This window comes from Tenebrio molitor, chromosome 8 (genome assembly GCF_963966145.1).
Source record: "Tenebrio molitor chromosome 8, icTenMoli1.1, whole genome shotgun sequence".
NCBI classification, from domain to species: domain Eukaryota; kingdom Metazoa; phylum Arthropoda; class Insecta; order Coleoptera; family Tenebrionidae; genus Tenebrio; species Tenebrio molitor.
In genome coordinates this window covers 10,999,716-11,024,521 of record NC_091053.1, presented here as the reverse complement: position 1 = coordinate 11,024,521, position 24,806 = coordinate 10,999,716, and the positions used below count along the sequence as shown (strand labels likewise).

Here is a 24,806-nt window from a genome sequence, read left to right as displayed (position 1 = left end):
TAATCTATGTGTACTCTCTCATAGGGTGTCTTGGCTTCTGGCCATGGAGTCGGGTTTGCCCTGGGAGGATCTTGTCTCGTCTGTAAACAAGGTAAGCATGATTTACAGAACTGTTCGATACTAGAATCTAACGATGGCCACCACAGCCACGTTCTAGCTTGTGCTTTCATTCTTGACATTCCGAAGTGTGCTGAATGCAATTCATTCAGTAGCTGTTCTCTCAATGTCTTTGGAATTATTATTCGATAACCCCATAATAGTACTCCTTTTTCGTAGGATATTTTATTTCTCCTATGAAAGTAAGGTTTGATGGTCGTTTCTACTTCGTGTGGCCATTTTCCTGTGACATATCTAATTATTTGGAGTAGTTCCTTATCCTCTTTTGTTGCTGTCGCTATGGTCTCCATGTCGATTGGTAATCTGTTGGATGTCGCTGCAAAATTAATGTATTTTCCATCTTCTTTCTACTCGTTCGATATCGTGGTTACATTGCCCATCTCTGTAACCTGTTCGCTTGCATTATGGGTGTTGCTCTGTTTTCTCCGAAAAGTGCTAAAAGTGGTTTATGATCCGTCTTCAGAATCCACTTTTGTCTCCATAAGTATTGATGAAATTTCGTTACTCCATAGTAAATAGCTAGGGCTTCTTTATGAACTACCGCATAATTCTTCTCTGCTGGCATTAGAGTACGTGAAACACATCCTACCATCTTCTCTTCTCCATCTATGATGTGATTCAGGACTGCAGAAATTCCTTCGTTCGACGCATCCGTTGTCAAGGTGATTGGTAATTTCGGATCGAAATGTACTAAACATGCGTCTGAGATGAGTATCTCTTTTATTTTCTTGAAGGCTTTTTCGCATTCCGGTTTCCACTCAAATTTACCATTCTGACTTAGCAGATTGTAAATTGGTCTTAGAATCGCCGCTAAATTGGGAACAAATCTCGAATAGTAATTAACCATTCCACAAAATGACCTCACTTGCGTGACTGTTTTCGGTTGTGGGGCTTCCGTGATTGCACTTATCTTGTCTTTGGTTTTACTTAACCCGTTTTTGTCGATTATATGTCCCAAGTATTCCACTTCGTCCTGGAAGAATTTGCATTTTTCTTTCTTCACCGTTAAACCTGCTTCATCCAGTTTCTTCAATACTTTTTCTAATGTTTCCAAGTGTTCTTTCTTCGTCGGACCTGTGATCAGTATATCATCTAAAAAATTAATAACATTTTTCATGCCCATGAATGGTTGTTCTATATATTTTTGAAATTTTGCGTTTGCCGGCGATATACCGAATGGCATCCTGTTTACTGTGAAAAGTCCCCTGTGAGTACTCCATGTTAAGAGTTTCTTCGCGTCTTCATCTAACCCAAACTGCGTGTATGCTTGGTTTAGATCTATTTTTGTGAAGTGTTGTCCTCCATGAAGTTTTGCGAACATTTCTTCTATTCGAGGGAGAGGATAATTTACTTCTACCAGATGTTTGTTCACCGTTGTCTTGTAGTCGCCACACAGCCTTACTGTGCCGTCGTTTTTGAGGATTGGGACTAGAGGTGTGCCCCATTCGCTCGTTTCGATCTGGTTTAAAACTTTGTCTTCTATTATCCTGTCCAACTCTTTGTCTATCAGTTCTTTTAATGCCAATGGAATTGCGCGGGGTTTTCAAAAAATTGGTTTGGAATCTGGTTTGAGCTCTAATGAAATTTTGGAATGTTTGTACCGTCCTAATTTTCCGCTAAAAACTTTAGGAAATTTACTTATTACTTTTTCTACTTCACTAGGTTTCGAAATTGCGTTTATTGATTGGAAACCTATTTTAAATGACTCTAGCGAGTCGCGTCTTAACAATGGTGGACCGCCTCCTTCGACTACGTAAAGTTTTATTGGCTTTAACATACCCTTATAGCAAATTTTTACATTAATGTATCCCAATGGGTTTATTGCATGCCCTGTATAACTTTTAACTTTGTATAATTTTGACTTAATGGGTAACTGGAAAATTGATTGTAATACGTTTCTCTACTTATACAACTAATTGCTGCGCCGCTATCAATTTCCATCTCGAGTACAGTATCGTCTATGTTTACTTTTACGATAAACGGATTACAAATTTGGTTCACATTTAAATTTATGCAGTACAGATCTTCTTCAACTTCTAAGAAATTATTTGATTTGAGTTTACTATGACAAATGTTGGCTAAGTGTCCAATTTTGGAACACTTGTTGCATTTATAATTAGGCTTGGGTAGATATGTCGTAAAGAAAGGGCATATATGCACGATAATATGCTGTAAAAAAGGGTCCATATATGCACGTAACATGCTGTAATCCTAGGATACATGCATTCATACATGCAGTAAAAACAAAAATTCGCCAACGAAAAAGCTTTGGAATGCTTAATAAAACATGCACACTAAACCAAAATAAATCTTATACTTAAGGTAATAAAACAATAAACGGTTTTTAAAATTTTATTCATAAAAAAACTTAATTGCTTAACTAAACAATAACTAAACAATATGTAAATTTCAGTGTGACTATAAGTTTGTATCTAAACAATTTTAAGTTTTTATTTATTACAATAAATAACTAAATATCTTTCAATATTTTCAACAAGAAAATTTTGGCGTTTCTCTTCTAAAATTGTTTTATAACTAGAAAAACTTCTCTCGACATCACAGGATGTTGTCGGACAGTATTTAAATATATAAGATTTTTCTGCACCCACTGGAATTTCGGTGTCATGTGACTCATTTGTAAAGTTACCATTTAAAATATTGTTTGCCTTTCGTAAAATAGACAAGCCAGTGTTTTTTTTTTAAGTAAATCACTTAATTTAGAAGTGAGTGTATGTTTTGGTATTATTTTTGCTTAATTTAGAATTAAAATCATCCACTAGTTTAAAGGCGTCTGTCAGCGGCAAATTTTTAGTTTCAAGCTTTTCAATAATATGTAGTTGGAATATCAGCAAAATGAGCCCTAATGTAAGCTAATTGACCTGCTAGTTCCGGTTTTTTTAAAATTGTTTGACATTCTGCCACAGACTGGGCACAATTTGGGTCAAAGCTGTTTACTACGTTTTTAAAATCACCATAATGTTCACTGTAAAAAAGAGCAGCTTTGATCCAAGTTCCCCATCTTGTGAGAATTGGCTGTACAGGTAAAGGTACATCGACCAGCATCTCTTTATATACCTGAACCCGAGTTGGTGCTTTAACAAAAACCTTTTTACCATTATTAATTAATTTGTTGACCAACGGAAATTCGGTCCTAACTGCCTCGGCAACTCGATTCATTGCATGAGCCAAGCAAGTGACATGTATTAAATTTGGAAAAAATAGTTTCAAATTGTGACCGGCTTTTACCATATACGCAGCACCATCGGTTACCATGTATATAACTTTTTCCACGGGTATTTGATTTGGCAAATAAAGAAATGAAAGAGTCTCATTCACAAATCGTGCAATTGTGGCGTTGTTTGTTTCATCTAATTGTTTAACAGCAACCAAGTAACTCTGAGAAACATCACCATTTAAGATCCCAACAATAAAATTAACAATGTACCTGCCCCAAACATCTGTCGTTTCATCTACGCTGAACCAAATATAATTATTTGAAACAATGTCTCTGATTTTTTGTATTTTTCCTCCTATAGTTTAGGAATCAAAGTCCTTGAAGCAGTTCTGCGGGATACTACCTTTTCTTTTGTGTATTTTTCCAAAAATGTTTTAAATTCTGGAACGTCTAGGTTGTTTAACGGAATGTTGCACGAAACCATTATTCGACATAAATCGTCGTTGAAGTTGTTTACAGTTTCATTATTCTGCAAGCAATTTAACAATAACTGCTGCTTTGGCCCATTTTCAGTTTTCTTCATTTCTGCTTGGTGCTGACCCGTACCTATGTGTTGATCGATTTGAAACTTCTTAGTTTTTAAAAAAATTGGCAAATTCAGTTTCATTTTATGTGCTTCATATGATTGTATATTATGTTAAGTACTAACAAAGAACGAGAGACGGTAGAAACACGGTCAAAATTATCCATACTAAAAATTTATTATTATATATTTCACATAATAAAGCTAGTTAAAGTTTCAAATTAAGTGAAGGTAAATACCTAACACTTGAGAATTAAAATTGTACCTAATTTAGGGGGTTAGTATAAAAAAAGTCAATTAATACATACCTGTTTTGCACATATGGTACAAAGCACTACACTACCGTCATATTTGAAGCAAGTGTATGATTTCAACCACTTTTTAATTAAATCGCTTCGTGAACTAGCTACTTTAGGCATTTTGAATGTTACTTCTGCAGCAGATAACTAAGTAATAAACTTTATTATTTGCATCTGTGCAGCAATCAACTCTTTTGAAGGTACTGTTACGATTTAAATTTCGCGGTAAATCGTAAAGGCGAGAACGTTCTAGAACATTCCAGAACGGGCTCTCGGACCCCGACTTCCGGTACCGGCCGCGTCAAGTAGGCGAGAGGAGGGGAAAAAGATATAAAGGTGGAACCGACGCCATGAAAGAGGTTCTCGACAGGTTCTCGATCAGGTTCTCGACAGGTTCTCGACAGGTTCTCGACAGGTTCTCGACTAGTGCAGGTCAGAGGTTAAGACCGATCCGTGTGTGAGTGTCGTGTTCGAAGGGGGAGATAAGGGGGTGTTTTAGTGTGCAACAGGAGCTGGCGAACCCGTGGAGGAAGACCGAATCGGCTGGAAAATCATCTTAGAAGAATCCCAACCGAAACGCCGCGGCGGATAAAGGCTTCCTTCACGAGGGTCAACGACCCTACGCACAAGCGGAGTAATTTCGTCACCCTGTTGGACCGGCGTCATCCCCAAGGACCCCTCCGGAGAGCAGGACCTCACACAGGACTGTCCCTGGCCGAGGAACCCGAGTCCAGGAGCAACACGTATCTGGCAAGGTCCTCCAGCGTCATTCTTTCTGTAGTCCGCCATCTTGGCTCATTTCTTTTACATTAATACATGTTATCAGACCGGGAGTGACCTCGCCAGAGACGACGCGCTCGCTGGGTCTCAACGTTTTTTTTATATATCATTTTATCACTTTGCCTTGTAGTTTTTCCACCTTTTTCACCGGGGCCCAAAACCGTACAGTTCACGTTTTCCCCTGGGAAGTGTCGAGGGGAGGAAGGACCCCGAGGACTATCCGAGGATACGGGCGGCGTGATTAACCAGCGGCGGAAGAAGGACTCGGAGGACCTTCCTCCAGCTCCGTTCTTCCCAGGACTCATCTTTTAGATTCCAAGTCCCAGGCCCGGTGTAAGGGAAGTTTTGTAAAAATTTTTTATCTTTAATTTGTGACTTATTAATTAGAAGTTTAGCCTGGTAGTACCGGCACTTTTCGTGAATATCATTAGAGTTTAAGCGCCTTCAGCGTGTTAAAATTTGTTGAACTTTCTGTTCGTCACTTACTTCGCATTCAATTTGTTAACATTAGGCAGATCTATCTAGTATCAAGGACCATTTCTTTAGTTTGTTCATTATCAAGAATACCACTTGGTTTATGCCCTAGATTAACTTTATATTGACAACTGTTTTCGCCCGCAGCGGCATCTAAGTTAGAATTTATTAATTAATTGTTGTATGTAAAGGCTGGGTAAACGACAAATTAAACACCGTTATAATTATACACGAGTTTCTGTCCAACACCTGATACAACACTGTATTTGTGAAAAATCATTTATATTTCCGACGGTCTTGCTCTCGAGACGTAAGTGTGTTTTGTGCAGGACCTGAAGCCAATCAGTTTCCGAAATCGTTATTTTAAATTTCCCCCGGTGAAGTTGGGAAATTTAAGTTTTCTCTGGTGGACGTTAGAGTAAGTTGTATGAAAGGGAAAATAATAACGTAACATGGGGGCTCAACCGGGATATTTATTGGACTGATTGGCTCCGGTCTTGGTGGTTACACGCCTCGAGAGTACAGAGGTCACGGTGTTGCCAGGAGTTGGAAGAGAACTTTGTAAGATTCCATTTTAAAAAAGTTGCCTTGAGAATTGAAGGTGTTGTTGCCGTTCCGTCGGCGTGATGAGGAGAGCTGTTGTCCCCGGAGTTTCCGGAGGAGAACCGAAGTTCGCCGTCTACGGAGAAGTTTCCGTTTGGGACTTTCTCCATGGTGGAGGGCCGCAGTTGGCCATGGCTCGGGTCATTGGGGGCCGTGATGGGGTTTCGTTAGGAGAGGTGCGTGCTGCCCGGAGGAGCAATACCCGGGAGCCCGACCTAGAATCGCTGCGGTGTATTCTGGAACCCCAGACACGGACGGTACTGCGGAGTCCTCTGAGCACAACTGGCGTCTTCGTCCACCTGGAGGAGAACCTAAGGGACGAGGTACCAAAGACGAGCGGACCTAGGGGAAGTCTTGGAGCGCCGGTGACGCAGTTGCCACATTCACGTCGGGGGACAGGTAGCACCGGAAGGGTGAGACAAAATGAAGTACCGGGAGGTTCACACGGTCGTAGCACTCTCGTCGAGAATTTTTGTGTTCGTCAGTTGTTGAAATATTTTCCCGTTTGTTTTCTTGTCGGAGATTTCACGGGTTCTGGGACTTCGGAGTTTTGGTTATTGGGACGGTTAGCGCTCGGGAGAAGACATCGGATGCGGATGTACCGGAATTTCACCGGAGCGAGCGGCTAACGCGCGGCCCACATTTTGGTTCAGTCTCAGAATTTTCGTGCGTCGAAGCCGTGAAATGTTTCGTTTCGTTTGTTTTGTCGTTTTCGTTTTTCGTTTTGTGTCATACCTCGCCCGCCCCATTGGGTGGAAGGAAGGGCGAGAGGCTGGTCACACGGGGTTGTCTCAACACCATGACAACAAAGGGGACCCCTCAAATCTATTAGGGCGGTTGGATGGAGTGCGAGGCAGGTCTCAATACGCGCAATTCACATCTCAACCAATTCGGTTACGAGAAAAATACCGATGCGCGACGGTAACGAGATAAACAAAGGACGGTGATCGCCACGACGCGACGTGTGGTATCTTGGACGCGACTCGACGCTACGTGATAAAGTACTTCGGTGTACAATTCGAGTGGAGTCGCCACAGGGGCGATTCCTACCCCGAGTTGCTCTCGTGAGAGTACGAAACGAGAGTAGTTGACAAAGACGTTCGGTCGTCGTAGGTGGAAGTACTCGGAAGATGGACGCGCCCCGTGTGCGATGATACGTGGTCGAGGACGTGCGCCAAGATAACCAAAAATTTATTCGGATGTGACCTTTTAAATTACAATCTCGGATTGTCAAACAGACTCGTTTTATTAAATCGCAAGATTTTGCTTCGTGCGGACGCATCGTCGTCCGGACATTTCTTTTCGTGAGTGGTGTTGGAGTCGCACTCAAAAATTTTCATTACCGGATCGGAGATCCTACAGTTTTATCGGGAGGTTGGTTGGGAGTGCGGCAGGTCACTTTCGCGATTTTTTTTTTGGTATACACCGGTTCGGCTCGCCGTTGAAGAGCGAACGGTCGCGTAGTCAACATCTGGGGGGCAACAAGTGAGTCGTTGCATTTTTGCGTTTTCCATCTTTGTCTGGTTGTTGCGTTTCGTGAACCCGAGGAGTTTCTAGTTCGCAAGGGGCGAGCGTTGTGTTTTTGGACGTCGTGTCGTCAAGATTGAGGACCCGGTGGACGGTAGCGTGGTCGTCGACGTGGTGCGCGGACGGTCCGGGGCGAAAGAAGGAGAAACGTGGTGAGGTTCATGTAGGGTCGAGTGTCCTCAGGAGGGCCGAAGGTTGAACGGTCGGGGAACTCGTCGCCATAGCGCTGCGGCGGATTTAGGACCTCACGCACGGAAGGCCGAAAGTGGTTGAACGCGTTGATGCGGATTTGGTTCCTTGCTCTTGCTTTAGATCTTCGCGCCTTCCACGCGACGAAGAAGAACTTCCACCGTGATGTCGTGCCGTCCCGGGAAACAAGTCGGTTTTGACGACGAGCGCGCCGGTTTACTTTTGGATGTCGTAGCTCGGGGGAACGAACGCACAATCATCGACGTGGGGCGCGGGCGAAAAGCGCGCCGAATGGTTTCCAGCGACTCTCAGACTTGACCCACCGATGTTGACAAACTTTCAAATTTTTCGTTGTGTCGTTTCAGAAACTTGTGCTCGGTTGTGATAGCATCGGCTACACAGCAGCACATGGGGGGTTTTCAGTTTTTCATTTCGTTTGGGATTTCAACCTAGTAATAGATCCTTCAGATCGTATCAGTTTGGCGGTACTATAACCTGCTAGGTCGAGTCCAGCGACCTGGGGCTTCACCCCAAACCGCAACCATCGCCTGGACATTTAATGATAATAAAAACACTATGCGAACAATCGACTTTACTACGTTTGGGTATCGCTCAACTTTCGCTCGGAACCGCTTTTATAAAAATTTCGCTCCGCTCAATTTTTATCATTTAGGGGAGGTCGTGTGTTACGATTTAAATTTCGCGGTAAATCGTAAAGGCGAGAACGTTCTAGAACATTCCAGAACGGGCTCTCGGACCCCGACTTCCGGTACCGGCCGCGTCAAGTAGGCGAGAGGAGGGGAAAAAGATATAAAGGTGGAACCGACGCCATGAAAGAGGTTCTCGACAGGTTCTCGATCAGGTTCTCGACAGGTTCTCGACAGGTTCTCGACAGGTTCTCGACTAGTGCAGGTCAGAGGTTAAGACCGATCCGTGTGTGAGTGTCGTGTTCGAAGGGGGAGATAAGGGGGTGTTTTAGTGTGCAACAGGAGCTGGCGAACCCGTGGAGGAAGACCGAATCGGCTGGAAAATCATCTTAGAAGAATCCCAACCGAAACGCCGCGGCGGATAAAGGCTTCCTTCACGAGGGTCAACGACCCTACGCACAAGCGGAGTAATTTCGTCACCCTGTTGGACCGGCGTCATCCCCAAGGACCCCTCCGGAGAGCAGGACCTCACACAGGACTGTCCCTGGCCGAGGAACCCGAGTCCAGGAGCAACACGTATCTGGCAAGGTCCTCCAGCGTCATTCTTTCTGTAGTCCGCCATCTTGGCTCATTTCTTTTACATTAATACATGTTATCAGACCGGGAGTGACCTCGCCAGAGACGACGCGCTCGCTGGGTCTCAACGTTTTTTTTATATATCATTTTATCACTTTGCCTTGTAGTTTTTCCACCTTTTTCACCGGGGCCCAAAACCGTACAGTTCACGTTTTCCCCTGGGAAGTGTCGAGGGGAGGAAGGACCCCGAGGACTATCCGAGGATACGGGCGGCGTGATTAACCAGCGGCGGAAGAAGGACTCGGAGGACCTTCCTCCAGCTCCGTTCTTCCCAGGACTCATCTTTTAGATTCCAAGTCCCAGGCCCGGTGTAAGGGAAGTTTTGTAAAAATTTTTTATCTTTAATTTGTGACTTATTAATTAGAAGTTTAGCCTGGTAGTACCGGCACTTTTCGTGAATATCATTAGAGTTTAAGCGCCTTCAGCGTGTTAAAATTTGTTGAACTTTCTGTTCGTCACTTACTTCGCATTCAATTTGTTAACATTAGGCAGATCTATCTAGTATCAAGGACCATTTCTTTAGTTTGTTCATTATCAAGAATACCACTTGGTTTATGCCCTAGATTAACTTTATATTGACAACTGTTTTCGCCCGCAGCGGCATCTAAGTTAGAATTTATTAATTAATTGTTGTATGTAAAGGCTGGGTAAACGACAAATTAAACACCGTTATAATTATACACGAGTTTCTGTCCAACACCTGATACAACACTGTATTTGTGAAAAATCATTTATATTTCCGACGGTCTTGCTCTCGAGACGTAAGTGTGTTTTGTGCAGGACCTGAAGCCAATCAGTTTCCGAAATCGTTATTTTAAATTTCCCCCGGTGAAGTTGGGAAATTTAAGTTTTCTCTGGTGGACGTTAGAGTAAGTTGTATGAAAGGGAAAATAATAACGTAACAGTACCTGGGTTGGGTTTTTCCAAGAAAGGTAGTTTAGGGGGTGGTGGTTTACCCGCTTGTTTGCTTTCGATTTTCTAAGAAAAAAAAAATTTTGACCGGTACAATTTCATAGAATTTTACCAATTTTAACGAATATATGCTGTTACATGCCGTAAAACGGCTCCATATGCAGAATAAGTCTCAAACCTTCGATACATGCAATACATGCAAAAAAAATTTGGTTGTTTATTTTTCAAAATGAAAAAATAAACATGTGTATAGTTTTTACGCCCATATAGCCCATATACCTTATAGAAAAAACATGCTAACATGCATTTGCTCAAGTCTACTATTAGGGCACAGTTGGAAATTTTTAGTTAATGAAAATTAAAAATGAGTTTTATTACAAAATATTGAACAGAGATCTGTACAAGTAGAAGTTCTGTATGCTAATGTGTATATGTGTGTGTGTGTGGAGTCCGTGCAGAGCGTCCCACGCATTCATGACTCCGCATGGAAAAGGGCAGAAGTGCAGAACGGCTTAACACTACTTATAATAAGCAAATCTGCACTTCCCCCCGTGCCTCTTACCGCAATGTTTACATTCACCTGCTGGGCCGACTTGACTTTTGGGGTTGTTTTCTCCTCTTGAGTGCTGTCTGTTGTCGTTCGGTCTTGGTTTTTGGCTGCTTGACGGCTGCGGGTACTTCTTTTGGATCCTGTTGATTTCTCCTTCTAGGGCTGATTCCTTCTTCTGCGCTGTTTCGTAATCCTACGACGAACTTGTTTTTCAACACTTCCGTCAGCTGTGCGCCGAAGTTGCAATTTACTGATGCACTCCTTATTCTCGCGCACCATTCGCTTATTGATTCGTTGCTCTCTTGCTGAAGATCGTAAAATTTAATCCGTTCTCGCCATTCTGAGACTTGCGGGCTGTACTGTTTTACTAATAATTGGCATAACTCCGCGTACGTCTTGCTTTTTGGTAGATCAGGATAGCATAAATCTCACAACAACTTGTAGGTCGGTGCACCCACCAAGCTAATTAATGTGGCTACCTGAATTTTCCCTTCGGTGATCTTGTTGGCTGCAAAGTACTGATCCAACCTTTCTTGGTAAATTGTCCAGTCATCTGTGTTGGCGTTAAATTCCTCTACACGTCCGATTATGACCGCCATTTTGATTTCACCGTTCTTTCGCCGTTTCTTCTTTCTGTAGTGGAGAGTTTTTTTTTCTTCGTTTCTGCCCGTTTATTCCGTTTGGATGGTTTTCCTCGTCGCCACTGTGGTGTTTTTGGGTTTTTCATGGAAACATACGCATTTCTGGGAGACTTTACTACTTTCACATTTTACAAAAATACATCACGGGGTGGATCGTGCCAGCGTTCCCCACTTCCATGGTTCTCCGCGATAGGACGCAGGTCACCTTTTTTCCTCAGATAACTGCAGGCACCAATACCACAATCATTAATGACCGGGCAATGATATTAACGTTAGAATAAAAATGACATTTTTAATAACATTGCCCACCCGCCACGGGCCATAACGTCAATATCCGGTCATTATTGATAATCGTCAATGTCCATTTATCGTCTTTGTCCGTACAGATACATACATATTATTAGTTTGGCAAAAGCAAATAAGTGAGAAAAAAAGAGACTTTCATAACGTGTGTAAGTTGAGAAATTTGGTATAAAAGGATTTACGAAAAATTAAAAAAAAAATAGTATGCTTTGATAATCATTTCCATGGAGATGCTACACTGCGCCGCAAAATTAGCGCATACTGTGTAAAAACTAAAAAAGCCTGTAAATTTAAATTTTAAATGATGCATTATGAAAAGTGGTTTTCTAATGAGTAAGGGCCGGATTTATATGCACCAAAAAAGTCGAAATATGCATGCAAGATATGCTCCCGAGTGTGATGAAAAACCGCAAGAGCCGCCCTGGTAGAGAACCCGGCCTGACTAGACCCACTATTCGGAGACGAGGGGTTTGAAATTCGGTTCTTCACGAAGCAGAAGAAGGGAAAAAAAAGCCTCAGATGGTGGTCGGCTTTCACGTGGTGGTGTACGGCGTGGTGGTGTCTTCGCTATCCGACCTGAAGTCGCGTGCTCAACCTTCTCAAGGTTGCGAAATGGCAAAATGTTCGTCCAAGCAGCACAGTGGAGGTTCGCTGGTGACCTAATCCGACGTACCTATAGTCGATGGAACCAACCGGCCAAGATTGCGGTTGCAAAATCCAATTCGTCACCAGGACCGACAAGACACGCACTCTCACCTTTAGACCAACCAAACCACAAGTGACATGGCCGCCCTTCCGCCCATGATGCTCGACGGTTCGACCCCAAAAAACGGAAAAAGGAGAAAATCACTAGAAAAGTGGGTTGGTCGAACTGACGAGACGCGGCGTCAAGGTGGGGGTGGAACGGGAGGTCAGAATCGCTGACGTAGTCCGCGGCTATCCGATGTAAACAAACAAGATAACCTCAAACGGCTGTGACGACGGGGTGGAAACGACACGTTACACGAGATTACAAAATATGCACTTTAGTATGCAAAATATGCAGCTAAATATGCTTTAAAAAATCAAAAGAGGCACGCTTTTTTAATTTAAAACTTATATAAATTAAAATGGCAAACAAGATGCCTTTCTAAATTTTCTGGAGTAAAATTTTGTCTTCTGTCAGATAAAATTTTTTTTGTGTTTGGAACATATTTGACAAAAAATAACTTTCCCGTCAGCAGTAAAATCCATTCACGGATTTGTTGGCTTCTGTACACTTTTACTTTAGACATTCTGAAAATAACAATTTTAATGCACGGAAAATCAATGGTAAAATATATCCACCACTGGAAACTAAATCTTATTTAACAAGAATATAATTATCTCCAGTAAGCTGTTGAACATACGAAAGACGCTGTGATTATGAGAGAAACTGTCATATTATATTATTATTTCGACCCCATGCCAATGCATAATGGTAATTAACGTTATAAGTCCGGGAACTCATAGTTTACAGTACGAGTTAGACGTTTAAGGACGAGGCGACGAAGGAGCCGAGTCTTGAAACTCGAAACGAGTACTGTAAAAAGAGTTCACGGACGAATATCGTTATGTATTTTATTTCATCCTGCCTCAAATTTCGTTTGAAAGAAACATTGAAATTAATTTCAAAATATTCAACAAAAGCTCCAAATCTAGTCACATTTTAGGAACATGATTAGCAACGGCTGTTTGGCAGTTGTTTATTTTGTTGAAATAATTTTGTGCGTCAAAATGACTTCTAAAGCAAATCCTCCAGAAATTGTAAGAAAATCTGCAGAAGCCTGTGCTGAATTAATACCTAGCAAGTCTGGTGAAAGGTACCAAAAACAATTCAGCCATTTTTGTAAATGGAAATCAGAAAATAATGTGAAGAAAATTACGCAAGAGGTTATGCTGACTGGCCTATTTTTTAGATTTGGTTTAAATGGTTGTATTATTTTATTTGTGAACTACCGTTTTTAGTCTGAGAAAGTAAGTGCATCTTCTTTGTGGCCGAAATAGTAAAATTGTTAATTTGTATTTAGATGTAGTTTTGAATAAAACATTTCTTAAAACTGAATCATTGTTATTGCGATTGTTACTTTTGTGTTTCCAGTAGCAACACTTAACCGGCGTCCGGCCGTTTTTTGCGTTTTCCCGGATTCAAACTGATGACGTAAAGGATTGAAATTTGACACAGGATGAAATAATAATTATATCGGGTGTTTTTTTAAATTTCAAATCATAGTAGACGTTGAAGTATCGATTGTGAACGCACTAGTTTGGTTACGGATCATGGATCAGCTGTTTAAATCTTACGTTTTACACGAGTAGTGCGTTCACAATCGACTCTTCAACGCCTACTACGAATTGAAACACCCGATATTATTTTATTGCAGAATTTTGTCGGGACCACGGTGGCAAGTGCTCCCCTCTCACCAAACTATATAAACCTGACCAGTCTATATCGGCAGTGTCGGCACATTTTTTGCAACTTCCATATCAAAGGCGGCATTTCCTTGAAGCGGCTAGACCAGATGTGCGTTTTCCTGGGTTATATGCAAATAAATATGCATTTATTGTAAAATATGCTTTTATTGCTTAAATATGCAATAATATGCATAATAAGAATGATGTTATTTTATTTAGAATCATCTGAAACGCCAAGAAAACTTTAAAGTAATCCGAAGCTGTTTAGCAAAAAAATATGCAAATGCATATAAATCCGGCCTTTACTAATGAGTATCGGATTTAAACTTTAACATAATCCGAATGAACATTTTTGGTTTCCAAATGGCAGTGAAAAATTTTCTAAAAAGGAATACGATTAATTTTCTAAATTATGCGTTAATTTTACGGCGCACTGTATAAGATGATGCAAAAAAAGTACAAATTTCACTACGATTTTTCGTGTAAAAAAGTGCTACTTTCAAGATTTTTCGTGTAAAAAAGTACTATGGGGTGCTACACGGCCTTTAGCGTAAATTTTCGCAGCTTGTAATGTAAATAACTATTGTGATTTAAAGTAATAAAGGGGACACATTAACGACCTTTTGATGACTCCATTAAATAGATAACTATTAATGACATTTGAATGACTGTCGCCGCCGGGCTTTCCCTTTCACCGCATTCCACTTTCACTGCATTCCAATCACTATAATTTAATCGTCCACCGCAGTGTCGAAAAAATTAATTAAATTAATTCGTGAAATGAAATGAAAATAATTCTTCTAATAATTTCTTTCTATGTCGCGGTCATTACGAACATTTAGAATATATAACTCAAGAAGGAGAAATCATTAAAAATTTAAATAAAGGAGAATTTTATAAATATTTAGGTATTAATCAATCAAATCATATTCAACATTCAATTATAAAAGAAAATTTAGAAAAACAATTTTATTTAAGAATTAAATCTATTTTAAAGTCAAAATTAAACGGTAATAATTTAATTAAAGCAGTTAATACATATGCTGTTCCATTGTTGACCTATTCTTTTGGTGTTATAAAATGGTCCAAAACTAATTTACAGAATATAAATATTCAAACTAGAGTTCTCTTTACAAAATTTTGTAAACATCACCCCAAATCTGCCATTGAAAGATTTAATTTACCACGCGAAAATGGTGGTAGGGGTTTTTCAAATCTAGAAATTCTACAACACAATCAAATTGCTTTACTAAAAAATTATTTTCTCAATAGAGCTCGTGATAATACTTTTTTTAATGCTTTGGTTTCAGCGGATAAAGGTTACACACCTTTAAATTTAAGTGATAATATAATTTCAGAAATTGTTGAGCCAAATATACCTGACACTATAGCAAATATAAAACAAAAGTCTTTACATGGGAGATATTTTAAAGAGCTAGAACAGCCAGAAATTAATATTCAAGCTTCTCATGCATGGCTTAAAAAATCAAATATTCATCCTGAGACTGAGGGTTTTATATTTGCAATACAAGATCGTGTTATAAATACAAGAAATTATAAAAAACACATATGCGGTTTACAATCGATCATTGATAAATGTAGGATTTGCGGAACTGAAGGGGAAACCATTGAACACATCATTTCTTCTTGCACCGTTTTGGCTCAAAGCGAATATAAAGAACGTCATGATATATTCGCAAAAATTATACACATGAATTTAGCAGTTAAATTCAATTTATTAAAGGATACACAACCACATTACATTTATAAACCAGAAAGTTGTTTAGAAAATGACAATTACAAATTATATTTTGATCGCACAGTTTTAACTGACATTCACATTCAGCATAACAGACCAGACATTATTATTTTAAATAAACAACAAGAGCAAGCATATCTTTTAGATATAGCTGTTCCAAATTCACATAATATAACACAGACATATAATACAAAAATTAATAAATATTTAGAACTCTCCGTTGCTATGAGAAATCTTTGGTGTTTAGAAAAAATTTCGATTTTACCATTTATAATTTCAGCAACAGGAATAGTACCGCAATCTCTTTTTAAAAATTTAAAAATTTTGGACTTAGAGAACACATTGGTGGTTGAAATTCAAAAAGGTATATTATTATACTCATGTCACATCGTGAGGAAATTCCTTAACATTGACACAGAACATAAAACACAAAAAAGTCAAAATGCGGAGGCGAGACGCCGGTAATTATGTTGTTAAGCACTGCACTATTACTTGATAGTATTATCCGTAATAGTGTATGTACTCCGGCAAAATTTCCCTGCCGCCGGGTGGAGGTGGGATACGAGATGGAAAACATCCAGTAGGCTATGGAATATTGTACCGTCCACAACTCAACAGATGACGCCACATTTGCTACTCAAAAAAAAATCAAGAGAATTTGCATTCTATTTATCTTTATTATTTTATCTATGGATATCCCTACAGCGTCTTATTTTCGGCGGGCAGGATTTTGAATGAAAGCACAACGATCCGAAAAATTATTGTTTTGTCAAAACCGGACAACGTATCGTGATAAAACTATTTTTATTTGTGAGCGTCAACACATCTGTGAAAGATAAAACCTACCACTATATATCCGGTATAGTACGTTCGGAATTAGTCCGTGTTCTAAATAAAGTAAAGTATTCATAAAATAGGGAAATCAAAAGAAGATTAATTATACACGAGGTAACGTAGGAGTGGGAAGCTACAAAGATAACAGCTTCCTCTGAGGCACTTCCGCTATTATTCTGCCCCAACTCTTTTATCCGCACGAATTTTGCACTCTTCGCCAAAGATTTTGGTCGATATCCACCCCGAGGGGGTCGCACGCTCACAAAAAATGCTTCAGGACATCAGCCGCTGCTCGTACGCGGAACGAGAGGTCAAACACGTGAACGAATTTTTGTCAATAAAACGAATTTATTTTCGAAAAAAAAAAACCAAATCCGCTTTGGCGATTCTTCAGCTCGTCCGGCGCCTCGATCCGATTTCGGCGTAAAACTGGTCCCAAAGGGTACTAATAGCCGAAGGTTGTCACACTCGGCAAAGCTCCAGACTCGATGATGTTGCAGATAAGAGCTGCCCTTTTCTGTCGGCATGGAGAAGAAATTCGAGGTGGCGACTCTAAGGGCTCCTTCTTGGTGGCTTTGAACAGAGGGTATAAATAGAGGTTCCAGTACTAGACGATCCATTCCATTGTGTTGTACTGCGAAAGTGGTACCTCTCGAGACGCGTCTCGGTTTCCTCGGCGATCATCTCGCGCCACTTTGTGTGTGTTTCAAGTGCAAGACCAAGCTCCGGAGCACTGCGGCGAGCGATTTTTTAAGGATGCGATTTCTTCAGAGGCGGCACCTCATGTGAGTACCCGACCCGGCCTTTTTCGCTTCGCCCGATGGATTCCAATTTTCGATTTAATTTTGCCGCAATCGCTCGAAAGGCTGAGCTGCGGTGGTGACTGTTCTTGCACAAAAATTCACTTTCGAGCGGTCAGAGCTGTTGGTGGCCGTTCGAGTTTTTTGCTCCGATAGGTACGTTCACCCTTTTGTTATTTAATATCAATCAAAATAATCTATAATTCAATCACGGGCAATTTATGCTGTTTGTATTCTTTTTCTCTCAAGGATATCTAAATATAGACGATGGTTTTTATTTGTATCAGCTAAAGTTTTTATTGTTCAAAAATGTACAACTATAGGTTCCTGCTTCGCTATTTAGCTTCGAGCTTGTGGCTGTTGAAGCTAACAGAATTCAGGCTCGAAGCTCTGATTTGATCTTCCACATTGGTCACGTTTGTACGCGAGGCAAGTTATATGAAGATGTGCTTTTTAACGATCGAAATGTTTTTAAACAGAAATTTTATTGGACGTCGAGGAATGTTTTTACTTTACCCTATTTTTCCAAGACAAAATAATATGTCAATAGGTATATACTGAGTGGAACAAAAAAGTTCGTTGCCAATTCTCTAAATTAGGTTCGTAAACTCTAGAAACACATATTAATATTTTTTTTGTTCGACACTGTCAGAATTTGAGAATTTTCTCCTATGTGAACGGATTTTGATAAATGTCACAACTTGTCAAAACGAAACGTCAAGCTAATTTTAAAGGTTTTAAGCGATTTGGAGCCTTTAAGAGGCTCGTCGAACAAAAAAACGTTGTATTCAACTCGTTCTTGTGTCAATTGGGCCACGCGTGCCAAAAAAGGCCCAATTTACACACAAACTGGTCAAATAAACTACTATTTTTAAATTTCATTAAAAAAAGTTGACTATTTTTCATTAATTTTAGTGTTAGAAGTATCACTTTTTTTCACTTACGACGTCAGCAACTTTTTTTAACTGCTCGGTTTTAATCCATGAATGAACGATATACGTATTCTACAGAGAAGTGATTTATCAAAATGAAAATTGAAATAACGATTAGAACAATTAGTAACATTCAACCCACCTTCCTTTAGTCCACTAGTAATTTCAGGATCTTCGTCTGAATCACTCATTTTCACTTTTCTTGAGACTGACATAAAAGTGACAAATTAATTTTAAAACAATAAAGATATAACGTTTCCTTAGTTACCACAACCGGCCACCGCACTTGACCAAAGTGGAAGCACAAATTACAGTTAAAATAGGTTTTGATTTATGAAATTTTAAAAATTTTTATAGACAACTCGTGTTAGCGTGCTTTTTTTTCATGCGTGTGGATTATTCAACTCGTCTACGACTCGTTTAATAAACTTCCACACTTATGAAAAAAAGTTGCACTTCTAACACTCGTTGTCTAAATAACTATTAATAAAAACAAAGGTTTTTTACTGTGTCAATTAATGAATTAATTAATTAGTTAATTAATTAATCAATTAAACATACAGTTGGTACTCGTATTTTCTAGCACCAACGCACTCATCAAGCATCGAAACTGAGTAATTAAAAAAAAAAAAGTATTGGTGTGCATTTTATAAAATATGTCATACCTACAAGGGTGTATGTATTTTTAAAATGTGCCGAAATTTTACCTACGAGGTTGTGGGATAACGTAGGAGACTAAAAGAAATTAAAAAAAAATGTCTCAAAAATTAAATGTCATTTTATTTTTTGACAGAATTTTTTAAATATTTTTTCCGAATTCTACATGAAGCCAGTAGCTCGTGGTTAAAATTTTGCCGTGCATTTCAGGAACACTCTGTACTTTTGAATTCTTCTAATGAATTAATATGAACTTTTACTTTTTTATTGCGATATGTCACCAGATTTATAGAAAATATATAAAAATCAAAACGACGTTAAATCAATATTTTTGAGCTTTTAAAATCATAAATATTCAATATACTTAGTGCGAAACATTAAGTCAGTACCGAGAGTACTACTACTATGTACGAAAGTAACAAGTAACAATTACACGTAGTATAAGTAAACTACAAGTGCAGTTTAATTGTTCCCAATTGTGGGAACTGGTCCTTCGAGAAATCAAAACCCCCTACGTCGCCGAACGCGTCGTAACATGGTCCTTCGAGCCGGATCAGCATCCTTGATGTCAGCAGTCCAGCAGTAAAAAAATCGTCCGAACGACGGAATGTGGTGCGGCACATCTGCGTAATCCAAAGTTCAGCGGATTCCCGGAAGTGGCCAATCCTTTAAACTCCTTTCATAACCCGGTTATGCGGTTAAGCCATACACTTAATTTGTTAGTGTCGTTATCGTACAATTTGGTAACTTAGTTCATACTCGTAGATGTACATTTCCTCATAATTTAATTGTATATTGGAGCAATTTCTTAAAAATGTCTACTGTAGACGCTCTAGTGAAGACGCGCGGTTTCATAAAGGCTCGTCTTACGAGACTTAACACTTATTTCACGTCTGCCAAGACAAAACCTGCAATGGAGGTACTGGGTCAAGTAAAAACGCGTTTGAGAACCTTCAGACCGTCATTTGAGGAATTTGATAAGGTGCAATCAGAGATCGAGTCTCTAGATGCAAGTCCCGCTCAATGCATAGAACGGGAAGTTTTTGAAGATCAATATTTTCAACTTGTAAGCGATATTGAACACTTTATTGACGAGAATAAGACCCCAAGTTTGCAACCACAGACAAGTAATGTCCAAATAGCGGGTACAAGTAATGTTTCAGGTACAAATGAATCGAATTCAAATAGTACATTGCAAATTGCAAATAAAATTACCTTCAATTGAGTTGCCCAAATTTAACGGATCATATAGTGACTGGCTAGCATTTTATGAAGCGTTTCAGGGATTAATCAATGAGAACAATAATTTGACGGACACAAAAAAAATTTATTATTTGCAATCATGCTTAACAGGCGAGGCTAAACACGTAATAGAAGCGTTATCGATATCTTCCGACAATTATCATGTAGCGTGGGAACTATTAAAAGAAAGATACGAGAACAAACGGTTAATAGGTCAAACTCATATTCAAGCCATTTTTAATCTGCCAGCAATCACAAAGGCTTCTGCGGCAAGTCTCAGACAATTTTCAGACAGTATCGGTGTTCATTTAAAGGCGTTAAAGGCTCTACAGCGCGCGACAGATCAGTGGGATGACCTACTCATTTATATAATCACTACGAAATTCGATTTCATTACCAAACGAGATTGGGAAGCCACATTAAATCCGCAAACATGGCCTACGATGGCGCAAATGAATACGTTTTTAAAAAATCGATGTCATTTTCTCGAATCTATAGATTTTGGTAAAACAGACACGCGAAATCAAAAGGTGACAAAAACAAGTATGCAAATATCAGCTACGTCAAATCAAAATTGTTTTCTGTGTCAGAAGTCACATAGGTTATTTCAGTGTAATGATTTTTTAAAATTAGCAATTCCAGAGAGACTCAATAAAGTAAAGGAGTTGAAATTATGCACGAACTGTTTTGCATCGGATCATCGGGTGTCAGATTGTAAGGGTCGCGTCTGTAAGTATTGTCAGAAAAAGCACAATACGTTATTACATTTAAATAAACCGGAAATAGTGACAAATGTAGAGTCTCATCAAAATGTCGAACAGCCAGGTACATCAGCTTCAAGTAATAATTGCCGGGCGCAATCATTTTCTTGTCATGTGTTATTACCCACTGCCCTGGTTAAAGTGTATGACCTGGACGGTAATGTACACCAAATTCGTGCCCTGCTAGATTCAGGTTCTCAGATTAATCTAATAACCGAAAATTTGTGTAAAAGATTGAAATTAAAACGTAGCATGGCCAATTTCTCAATTACTGGGGTTGGTCAAACGGTAACAAATGTGACTAATGCAGCGCAAATCAAGATTTTTTCGAATCATTCACAATATTCCTCTGTACTGTCGTGTTTTATATTACAAAAAATTACTGAAAACGTACACATCACGCGCAGTCATCTCGTGAACGTAAAAATTCCACCAACATGTAATCTTGCAGATCCAGAATTTCACAATGATAACCAAATTCAGTTATTAATTGGCTGTCAGTTGTTTTGGGAATTGCTGTGTCCAGAACAAATAAAATTAGGGCGCAATCAACTAATTCTACAAAATACCCAACTTGGATGGGTAATAAGCGGAATAGTACCGTCCATCGGTCAACCTACTTCGCAGAATTGTAATTTCACACGATCTCTCGAGGATCAGGTAGCTAGATTTTTGGAGGTAGACACTGTAGATCATAAACCATTGACAGCCGACGAAATTACGTCCGAGAAACACTTTGTGAAAACACACAGCCGGGCCGCAGATGGTAGATTTATTGTTCGTCTTCCGTTTAGGTGTGAGACTGATTGCTTGGGACCATCTAAAGAGACGGCAATAAAACGATTCGAAAGCGTCGAACACAAATTCAACAAGCAGCCAAAATTTCGGGAACAATATACCAAGTTTATGACCGAGTACTTACAGTTAGGGCACATGGAGCCGGTACAGTCTAATTTCCCAGACAATCCAAAACACGTTTTTTTATTTACCTCATCACGCTGTCATAACAGAAGGTCCAAACACTCAAAAAATTAGGGTCGTTTTTGATGGATCCTCGAAATCAGCTAACGGAATTTCATTGAATGAACTGCTATTAAAGGGTCCCACGATTCAGCAAGATTTATTTGAAATAATTACACGCTTTCGAACACATAAAATTGCAATTACCGCCGACATAGTCAAAATGTACCGCCAAATTTTAGTTCACCCTGATGATAGGGATTTGCAAAGAATAGTGTGGAGATCAAACTCGGATGAACCTATTCAGACATATCAATTAAAAACAGTCACATACGGAACCACCTCTGCACCGTTCTTGGCAGTTCGGTCATTACATCAACTCGCTGTAGATGAAAAGGAACACTTTCCAATAGCGCATCGTATAGTACTTAATGATTTTTACGTCGATGACGTATTAACGGGAGCTAATTCTGAAGCAGAAGCCACAAAATTGCAAGATCAATTAATAAAAATGTTGAAAAGGGGCGGATTTAAACTAGACAAGTGGGCATCCAACAAATGTCATTTAATTCCGAGAAATGACGATTCAAATGCGATTCTGAACTTAGACAAAGAGAACGTTTCCAAAACATTAGGAATTCATTGGAATAGTACTTTAGACATAATCACTTATTCCACAAAATTCAACACGGTAGTAAATAAAGTGACAAAACGGGTTATTTTATCGGGAATAGCACAATTATTTGACCCCCTAGGATTAATAGGGCCAATATTAGTAAATGTTAAAACAATTTTACAAAAGGTGTGGGCGTTAAAGTTAGATTGGGATGATCAGTGCCGATGGAGATCTATACGCGATGGGTTAACTTTATTGACAGCCTCCCAGCAATTAATAACATAAACATTCCGCGAAGAGTCATTTCCATTGAAAATCCAGTAATTATTGAAGTAAACGGATTTTGTGATGCCTCTGAACTTGCCTATGGGGCTTGCGTGTACATCAGGGCGATTGACAAAAAGAACAGAAAATCTAGTCACTTGTTGTGTTCAAAATCCCGTGTGGCTCCATTAAAAACAATTTCACTTCCCAGATTAGAACTGTGTGGAGCATTGCTTCTAGCACGATTAGTACAAAAGGCGACATCAAAATTGCAACTGAACATTTCAAAATATTTTTATTGGACGGACTCCACTGTAGTACTATCCTGGTTAGCATCGCCTCCGACGACGTGGCAAACATTTGTAGCGAACCGGGTATCCGAGATTCAAACGTTAACACAAGCAGGAAAGTGGTTCCATGTTGCGCCAAAACAAAACCCAGCTGATATTATATCACGTGGTACCTCTCCAGGCCAATTAAAGGAAAATATGCTATGGTTTAATGGTCCGAGCTATTTGTTACAGAACACTGATGAGTGGTTGACTGAGGGACCAACATATATGACCGAAATTCCTGATAAAAAGAACGCTTCATGTTTAGTATCATCACCGAATCATTATAACTTAATTTTACAATTAATCGACAGATTTTCAGACTTTCATAAATTAATAAGAGCAGTGGTTATTTTATCAAAATTTGTTCAGTATATAAAGCAAAAGTCAAAGTTTAACGCAACAACAATTACAGTCACAGATTTGCACGACGCAAAAAATAAAATTCTCAGAGCAGTACAAGCGACAGAATTTGCGCACGAAATGTCAGATTTGAAGAACAATAGACCAATAAAAACAAATAGTAAATTATTAAATTTAAATGCATTCATTGACTCCTCAGACATAATCAGGGTGGGGGGAAGGTTACATAATGCAAATTTGCGTTTCGAAGCGAAACATCAAATTGTGTTACCAAAGAACCACAAACTAACACAATTAATAATACATTCAGAACATTTAAAACAATTGCATGCTGGACCACAAGCCACTTTGGCGAGTGTGAGACAAAATTATTGGCCTTTATCAGGCAGAGATGCTGTACGTCAAGTACTATTTAAATGTATAAAATGCTTTAGAGCTAGACCGACTGTACAGCAGCCGATCATGTACAGCAGCCGATCATGGGCAATTTACCATCCAAAAGAGTGCAACCGGCGCGGCCATTTATAAATTGCGGAGTGGACTATGCCGGGCCAATTGTAATCAAACAATCAAAGGGACGAGGCAAAAATTCGGTCAAAGCTTACGTGGCATTGTTTATATGTTTAGCAACAAAGGCTATTAATCTAGAGCTGGTAACTGATTGTAGTACAGAAACATTTCTTGGGGCATTAAAGCGATTCATCGCGAGACGAGGAATGGTTTCGTCAATTTACTCAGATAACGGTACCAATTTTGTAGGGGCAAATCGGGAATTAAATAACTTAAGAAAATTATTCATATCGCAGGAATTCAAGTCAGATGTAATTAATCAATTATTAAAAGACAAAATAGCTTGGCATTTTATTCCACCGCGATCACCTCACTTTGGAGGTGTTTGGGAAGCAGGCGTGAAGTCCTTTAAATACCATTTTAAACGTGTAGTAGGTGAAAACTGTTTAAGTTATGAAGAAATGTACACCTTTTTAACGTTAATCGAGGCATGTTTAAATTCACGACCGTTAACGGCACTTTCAAACGATCCCTCTGACCATTCCTTCCTCACCCCTGGCCACTTTTTGATTGGAGAATCATTAACTGCACCCGTGGAGCCTGATTTGTCAGAAATAAAGATAAATCGTTTATCGAGATGGCAACTAGTCACCCGCCTGAAGCAGCATTTTTGGAAACGTTGGAGTCGCGAATATCTAGGGCAACTTCAACAACGTAACAAATGGGCAACATCGTCAGCACAGAAAATCAACATCGGTTCCCTGGTTGTCTTGATTGAGGATAACACTCCACCATTGAAGTGGCCTCTACTAGGTAGAGTCGTAAAACTGCATCCAGGAAAGGACGGCATCACCAGGGTCGTGACCATCCAAACCCAGGGCGCCTCGACTGTTAAACGTGCAGTGCA

The 24,806-nt window shown here is 39.5% G+C and overlaps 1 long non-coding RNA gene across 1 annotated transcript in view; it reads left to right on the top strand.

Annotated features, from left to right (window-relative positions):
• Positions 1–9,708, top strand: part of LOC138137155 (uncharacterized) — a 56,945-nt gene extending 47,237 nt beyond the window's left edge. Inside the window, exons 2-4 of the long non-coding RNA XR_011161588.1 lie at positions 4,375–4,544; positions 4,579–8,597; positions 8,632–9,708. This is a non-coding gene — a long non-coding RNA (uncharacterized lncRNA). The remainder of the gene's footprint in view (positions 1–4,374; positions 4,545–4,578; positions 8,598–8,631) is intronic.
• The last annotated feature ends 15,098 nt before the right edge of the window (positions 9,709–24,806 follow it).